The sequence below is a fragment of the Oratosquilla oratoria genome, chromosome 6 (genome assembly GCF_046742065.1).
Source record: "Oratosquilla oratoria isolate Oo_2021 chromosome 6, ASM4674206v1, whole genome shotgun sequence".
NCBI classification, from domain to species: Eukaryota; Metazoa; Arthropoda; class Malacostraca; order Stomatopoda; family Squillidae; genus Oratosquilla; species Oratosquilla oratoria.
In genome coordinates this window covers 38,448,484-38,457,765 of record NC_134782.1, presented here as the reverse complement: position 1 = coordinate 38,457,765, position 9,282 = coordinate 38,448,484, and positions in this window count along the sequence as shown.

The window sequence follows — 9,282 nt, the reverse complement described above, 5'->3', positions numbered from 1 at the left end:
TCGGTCGTCCCCTCAATTTCACTCCCCACACCTCTGCCTTCTACACCTCTTTTTACCAATCTTTCATCACTCGTTCTTTCCACGTGTCCAAAGCATCCCAATAATATTTCATCAGCTCTATCTGCCCTCTCTTTTTCCACTCCCATTCTCCTCACTATTCAACTTAGTAACCACTACCATAATTCTCAGATATTTCATCTCAAGTGCATTAAAAAAAATCCTCGTAAATTCAAAGTCTGCTCCAGGCAATGTCGTCAGCACAATCACCACTTCATAAATCTGCATCCATTACCAGTTTAATATTTCTACTAGGCTAGATAGAGTGAGAAATGAGGAGGTGAGGAGGAGAACAGGGGTGAAAAAGGATTTGGGAGATAGGGTTGATGAAAGAATATTAGGATGGTTTGGACACATGGAAAGAATGAGTGAAGAAAGACTAGTAAAAGAGGTATGGAAGGCAGATGTGGAGGGAGTGAACATGAGGGGACGTCCTAGGATGAGGTGGATGGATGGGGTGAAGGGGGCTTTGGGGAAGAGGGGAATGTCTGTTGAGGAAGGAAGGGAGAGGACGGAAGACAGAGGTGAGTGGAGAATGGTTGTATATGGATGATGTTGTGACTGCATGAGGAGGAATGGGCGGGGAAGTGGGGGGTGGGGTAGTATGTGTGAGTAAATTTTGACGCAGCCCGAAGGGATTTCTCCCCGTCCTCGCCTTATATGCAAAGGGGGACGGAGAGGGGGGGTCGCCGATTAAATGAAGCGGCCTCGCTGTGGATATACTGTGTCTTGCGACACTGCTTCTGACCCAGGGCGGTGGGCAGGGTGCAGGGATGACCCGTCATCCAGGAGGTGCTCAGATGAGAGGAAGGGTGGGAGGGGTGTGGAGTGTATTTAGGGATGAAATGGGTGGGAGTGTTTTTATGCCTTTCCCTTTTTGGCTACCTCCCTTGGAAGGGGGAAAAAGCCTTGGTATATGTATGTATAATACTTTTTAATTCCCGAAGGCATTTAGTTTATTCTCTCAATCTACAATTTACTTCCACCTCCACTCCTCCCTTTCCTACCACATGTGACCCCAACTACCTAAAGCTATCCACTTCCTCCAGCCCCTCTCCTGTTAGACTTCCAACTCGCTGTCACCCTCTACCCTTGTACATCTCATCACCTTTTACCAACATTTACCTTCATCTTTCTTCTATGGCATACCTTTCCAAACTCTGTCACTAACTCCTTTAATCCTTCCTCTGATCCTGCCACAAGCGCAGTGTCGTCAGCAAACAACAACTGGATCACCTCCCACTTCTCTCCATTTTCTTTAACCATCTCCAGTCCCCTACCCATTACCCTCGCCTTAACCTCACGCACCATCCTTTTATAGATTTACTTTCGGAATTTTCTCCAGTCTGATTCCCCCTAAAAAAAAAAATCTCAGTTCCGTAAAATCTCCCTTTCCAAATTTACATTTTCTCTGTGTATACAACTTGTCCTTTAACTCTGGATTCCCGGAAGTACCACATGGTCGCTCTTCCCCCATAGGACGTTGGTTAACTAAGGAACTGATAACATCTGTTTTTCAGTCATAAATAACCCCACATTGGCTGGTGTGTCACTCCCTCATCTTTGTCGGTTCTGTAATCCATTGTGTCATGACTTTATCCATTGCTATATTTAGCAGAGTATTATCCCGCCCAGTCATCCCACTTGACCTAACCGCGTACAAGCTCGTGTCTGAGCGTCGTAATGTGTTGTACTCGTGATAGACAGCTTTTATCATTCCTGATAAGAATTCCATAGTTTGTGTATGTGTGTGTTGAATCAATCATATTTAGTTATTTGTAGTATACAGGAAAGAAATAAGGCTGGTGAAGTCCTTTCTCCTACTGGCCTATAGCCATACGTAAGATTAAATCAGGGTTGCAGTGTCGGTTTTATAGATGATGAAGTTCTGGGGGACTTGACGCTAATTATCGTAGGATAATTATAGTTATCAAGTAAGTAAATAAAAAAAGAGTCATCCACTCGTAGAGGTGCCGAAGTGGAGGTACGGCAACATTGCACCACTGATAAGTGTGTGTGTGTGTGCATATCCGTCTCTCCACTTCTATCCAAAACTCTCACAACGTAAGAATCATCACAAAGACCACAGACTAGAAAGTTCGGCAGAAGAGCTGGAGAACCAGTTGGGACATCATGGTGAGAAAGGGAGAAGTGAAGAGAGAGATAGGAAAAGTAGTAGGAAGAAAATAAGGACCAGTATTTTATTAGCATTATCCAGAGTTTATATCCTTAGGGGGAGTCGGGGAGGTGTCAAAGGAAAGAGAAGGCAGCGGAAAGGAGGGACAGTGGAAGCTGAAAGTGAGTTTATTTTATTTTTTTCTGATAGATAGAAGAGGAGGGGAGGGGGGGAGAAGGCATTACTCAAGCGTGTGATATCATACCCAAGGCAAAGGGTGGAAGTGGGGGTGAGGGCAGTTTTCCTCCCCTCCCATCCTCATCCACTCCTTTTCCTTCTTAGGTTGGGCAACCCTTGCCGCGCGTGCAAAATCTGACACACTAAAGACTTATTTACGGTACGCAAAGCCCAGAGTTCACCTAAAGAATAACGAATACACTTATACACCTCCAACTTCTTTTGCATGACCATTGGTAGCCGTGTACAGAGCTGAGCGGCGGATTGGGGTTCTTATGGATGAATGGAGGGGGGCCCATGCTCGTATTTGTGTGTGTATATATATATATATATATATATATATATATATATATATATATAGATATATATATTTACATATATATATACACATATATATACATATATATATATATATATATATATATATATATATATATATATATATATATATATATATATATATATGTATATGGGAAAGGTGGAGGGGGAAACACGGGTCTTTATCTGAATATCGAGTTTATTCCTGACCGGTTTCGCTTACAATAGCTTCTTCAGAGGAGTGTTCTTGTAAGTGAAACCGGTCAGGAATAAAGTCGATATTCAGATAAAGACCCGTGTTTCCCCCTCCGCCTTTCCCATAATTTGTCCCAATGTCTCTACTTATATATATATATATATATATATATATATACATATATATATATATATATCACTCCCAAGCAAGGTCACACATTTGTATAAATACACTAAAGCCCACTGTTGACTGGATTAAGAAAAGAAAGGAAATAACGATTTCCGTATATTTCGATCACTGGCTGTGATCCTCTTCAGTAGAATACAAAGTCAAGAGAAAACATATCTTTTATACAGAAAAGAGGGGTGGGGTGAGGGAACATGGACATGACACTTCAAGTAGCGTCTATGATACTGCGTGGGCTTTGTGGCAAGTCGTCCGCTTTTACAATGGAAGTAATTTATTGACTGCCAAGGTGGTTATGTAATCAGGTGACCATTGTCCATTCTTAATCCAATCAACAGTGGGCTTAGTGTATATATATATATATATATATATATATATATATATATATATGTATGTATATATATGTATATATATATATATGAATATATATACATATATATGTATATATATATATACATATATAAATATTATATATATATATATATATATATATATATATATATATATATTTACTCCATTGGCACGTGAGAAAATTTCGTATCAAAGATTTCACTGATTTTGTCACCCATTCAAAGGTTGTAAATGGAAACCCCGTTGTTTCATGGTGTTTACCGAATTGCTAGCATTCCGGGTGCGGTAACGTGTATGCATACTATGCACCGATCAAATTACTATTGTAAACAAACTTGGTCGAATTGAACGCTTACTGACATTTGCAGTCATCAGTATAAGCAAAAAATTGATAAGTAAAGAACTGATAAGTAAATATACCTATATATGTGCAGTATATATATATATATATATATATATATATATATATATATATATATATATATATTGAATTAAACACCACAGCATTGTCACAATTGTTTATCTTCCTAATATTTTCAATCCTTCTCACTATAGTTCTGACTTTGGGAGGATGATCGAAAATCAATTGTCCAAAGTTCTCCATTTTAATAACAAATGACGTTTCGACTTCAAAGAGTCATTATCAAAATAATTACATTTATCACAACACAATTACACAGAACACAGAACAATTACATTTTTCCGAACTGAACAGTGAGACGTCTTTCCATATGCATAGAAAGACTTACAGTGGAGAGTGGCTTGATGACCTAGATGATCTGACCCGACTTGATCGCCTATGGAGAGGGGGAGGGGGAGAGGGAGGGGGAGGAGTAGGGGGGTTCGGGGCGGTAGGCGATGCGAGAGGGACGGACATACTTCCACCATTGGTGGGATTATTTCTCACATGTCTCGATGAGCTATTGAACAAGGGAATGGCAGTAATCATATTGGATTGTATATTAATGCTAGGAGCCCATTTCCTGATATACATAGCCTCTAGCATCCTTAATTCTCTTACATTATTACATTGAGTAACTACTTATATATATATATATATATATATGTATATATATATGTGTATATATATATATATATATATATATATACATATATATATATGTGTGTGTGTGTGTATGTATATAATATATATATACATATATTATATATATATATATATATATATATATGTGTGTGTGTGTGTGTGTGTGTGTGTGTGTGTGTATATATACATTTGTACATATATGTATGTACAACACTGAATGGGTCCCAGTGATTAGAGATACATTTTAACAACCACAATGCACTTTAATACTAAGCCATCAAAGGCCAGTATGCTGAAATTAAAATGTGGTACTGCCCAGGACTCGAACCCGGCATCTTGGCCTTTGATGGATTAGAATTAAAGTGCATTGTGGTTGTTAAAATGTATGTATGTATATATATATATATATATATATATATATATATATATATATATATATGTATATATGTATATATATATACATATATATATGTATATATACAAGGAATTTTCTCTCAGATGAATAGAATTGACTGGTAAAATCCTGAATAATAGTAGAAATTAAAATGTGCAACGAAAGCGTTAACCATTGCGTTTGATCAGTTTCCATTCCTTCGCTTGACAGCAGTCAGAATAATATTGAGGACACAACGAAAAATAAATTCAACTTTCGTCCATGAAGTCATGACCATATTGTTGACACGAGTCACCGGCTGCGCCAGTCCTTGCTTCGCAGGGATCTCCTTCGGCAGGAATCCATCATATCTACATGACTCCAACAGGTCTACACGACTCCAACAGATCTACAGGACTCCACAACATCTACAGGAATCCACTGTATCTACAGGATTCCACAGCATTTACAGGACTCCACAGGATCCCACTGGATCTACAGGATTCCACTGGACCTATAGGGCTCCACCGGATCTGTAGGACTCCACCAGATCTATTGGACTCTACATGATCTACAGGACTCCACAGCATCTACAGGACTCCACAACATCTACAGAACTCCAACACAGATCTACAAGACTCCAACAGATCTACAGAACTCCACAGCATCTACAGGAATACACTATCTACAGGATTCCACAGCATTACAGGATTCTACAGGAATCCACAGTATCCACAGTATCTACTGGACTCCACAGCATCTACAGCATTTCATTGGATCTACAGGATTCCACCAGATCTATAGAACTCCACAGTATCTACAGGACTCCACCGGATTGACCGGAATCCACTGGATCTACAGGACTCCACTGCTCTACTGACAAATGTCAATTTGAGTATTTTAGAAAATGAGATTTTTTTTTACATTTTATTTTCATATGTACTAAAAATAAATAGATAAATGAATAGAAGTGGCCACTTAGAACAGACGTGTGTTCTTCATCTCAGTCTCACTCCTTGCCACTCTTGTGTGTTACTTGCCTCGATCGTTTTGTGGTGATTGGTTTGACGACGACAACATCACCACGTTGTACTGGCGATGATACTAGAAAGTGTGATACTGGTTTATACTAGTTTTTTATCATCGCACGCTGGCGTCGCGCTCGTGGGCCCCTATACGAAACCATAATATCATTAAATTCTTGCTGAGGTTAGGCTTTCTCAATGGATAACATAGGGGGTCTGTGAGAAACTGATTCTCACTGCTTCGGACGCACTAGCATAGCGTGGGTGGCCCCTTCTCGAGAGGAGCAAAACCATAACGTAATTAAATTGTGTTAAGGTAAGGCCTTTCTAAAAGCCCTGCTGAAAGCCCTTATCGGAGGACTAAAAAACATCATATGGCACCAGTGACCCCTTACTGCAATATGATTGGTCAAATGTGTTTTAGTGTTTTGTCCATAGCCAATCATGTAAATCCTAAGATAAAAAGTACAGCCCTAGAGGTCGAGATGACTAGCAGTACCGAGGTATCCATAAGGTTTGAAGATAGAAGAAGAGTCTTGAGGCACCCGGTCCAATTAATTATCAGTCTAAATGACTGCGACCCGAAGAACCATATGGAAGGTTTGCATTTAAAATTTAAGTCCAGCCCCCCACACCCCGTACACTCGTATACTCAAATTAAAGTAAACACAAATAAATGTCATAGATCGGAGAATTTAGTCTCATTTAACACCACCATTTGGAGAGATGATAATGAGAAAAGCTGAACTATTCATACACATGTTCGTACTTCCATGATCCAACAATTTTGGCCCCAACAACCACTTAACTTATACGTAAACATGAGAGCTCGACGGTGTGACGTAAAATCTAAAAGCAGCTGATTAAAAGCCTTTGTTATTTGGATTGAGTTGTGGAGGCGAGGCAGCCATCAATCCTTGCTTATCATCTTCTTGTTAAGATTTGACGTCCTGTGAAGACAAAGCCCTTCCAACCATGCCTAACCATATACATTTGGTTTTTCTCCAGTCAGTCATCAAGAAAATCAGACTGAAAATACCTCCTAGAGTTTCGTAGCCGCCAGACATGTCCAGTTTCATTGAGTAATTGTACAAATGTTTTCATTACTTTTGTTGTTTTCTTTGTTCCCTCTAACCATTCATTTTTGCAATATTCGCGAACTCTACTCAAATCCCATATCCTCTCATTTTTTTTTATCCAGCGCTGATTGTTGCTCATTTGTTCACGCCGATCTCATGATCCAGAGTTTGAATCTTCCAAACGTATGTCCTATCTGGTCTTAATGTTAAAAACGCTCACGGTTTGGATGTATCACCCGCCATTCGTATTGGAAGTTCCGTGCTGACTTCCTGAAATTGTCTCGTTTATGTTTAACCTTTGTACTAGAATTATGCCCACATTCAACCTATTCCAAAGCACCCTAACTATCATTTCATAGCTATGATAAAACTAGCTGCCATCATTGTTGGTAAAACATAAAAAATCCCGAGAAAAAGAAAAGAGCATGGAAGGGGTATTTTGCCACCATGTATTCAGCACTTCCCAGCTCCACTTAATTTTTATTTCAGCAACCCCAGAGATTGCTAACACCCCGTGTTAAAACGCTGCAGTTTACAGTCTTTTATAAAACTATCCCATTTTCTTCAGTGGCACACAATATATGTCTCCCTTTTCTGATATCCTAAACCTTCTTGGACCATTCTTAATTTGCAAACTCAACTAGAAAAATCACATTTCAATTGTCGCTAAAGTGGGTTCAATGAAGCTCGTTCATCTATATTGTCTTTAGAATTTCCAAACTTAGCTGCTAATAGGGGACTTATTCATTCACCTATGTCTGGAGTATGCTTCTCATATTTAGAATGATTCACCTCACTCAGTGCTCTGATCAAGGTAGAGCCCAAAGCTTTTCACCTTGTGAATTATTCATTTCCCGGCAAACATCAGCCTCCCCCTATCTCAACGTATTGTATATTTATTTATTTTCTACCGTTATTTTCATGGCCGCTGCTCTTCAGAACGCAGTACCTGTGTTTCACGCCTTCTCAAGAAACCACACAACACTTGAATATTTCACCAATTTTCTGTGTAATTGCCTTTTGCATGAGTCATCCATTATGCTCTGTCTCTCTTTCCCTCTACTCAGTAGAGTCTACTGGAAGGCTCCTGGTGCCTTTCCACTTGTCTATGATTCAGACGCCCAAAAGTGGGATTCTCAAGACACTTCTTTAATGCCAACATTTAACTTCAATTTGAAGTATTTTCTGATTATTTTCTTTCCGGAGCAATCCTCTCTATGTATTTTGATTTTGTACTTTGTTGGCATCTTGCTTCTGTTTGGAGTATTTAGATAAACATAATAATATAGATAGATATATAGAAAGAGAATTGCCATAGTTTATGGTATTTCGGCTGTGAGAGTGAGACTGAGACTTCGAGTAGGCCTCTGATGATGAGGATGTAACAATGATGAAGATAAAGTTTCGAAGTGAGAGGCTTATTTTTCTTTTGCCTCAGATGCCTAGACAGTCAAGCAAGTGGCAGTCACTTGTTGTCGTTGTTGTCGAACCTGGGTTTCGATCATGATAATTGTGAAAACGGGGTATCGTGCGAGAATCCTTTCACAACCGTTGATGACCTCAAGTAATTCTAGCTGCCCTGTGCGAACTTACTCAGACAAATGAAACTCTGCCCAGGGATAGGGTTAGACCCATGCAGATATTAATTATTTTCATACTAACACCTGTCTCGATCAGGTCTTTCATTTTATACATGAGTAGCAGATATATACTGGATGTCGCCAGGCGATTTCATTCAGCCCAGAGAAACCACCTGCGCAGCGAGCTTTGTCAGGTTTTAAAATATTTTTGGTTTGTTAAGTGAAGTACCTCATTGCGAATGCAACATTGTTACAAAAAAAAAAACAAGCCTGAAAAGGGAACAATATAAGTTGCTTGTCAAGCATACATTACGATTTTATATCCACTTGTACGTTCATAAGCAGTCTTTATGCAATTATGACAACAAATATATTCCTTGCAGTCATTGATTTTTTCAAGATAATACTATTACTACTTTAGTTTTTGTCTCAGTGATTTCATGGAATATGATGTAAATAATTTACAATAGTTTTTAAGCATAAGTTTCACGGTCATAAATACACATCTCACTGTCCTTGCCACTCCCTGCGATCATTTCCCTTCTTTCTGCTGGCACAGCATTATTATTGGAACTCCATGTTGCCACCTCTCGCCTTTTCGATCCAAATTGTAAGTGATTCGTGATATCATCTTTCTGTTAATATTATATAGCTACAAATGTATTTATGTCGAACAATGATATTTTAAAATATTATATTAGAGTTTTTACAGAAAAAGT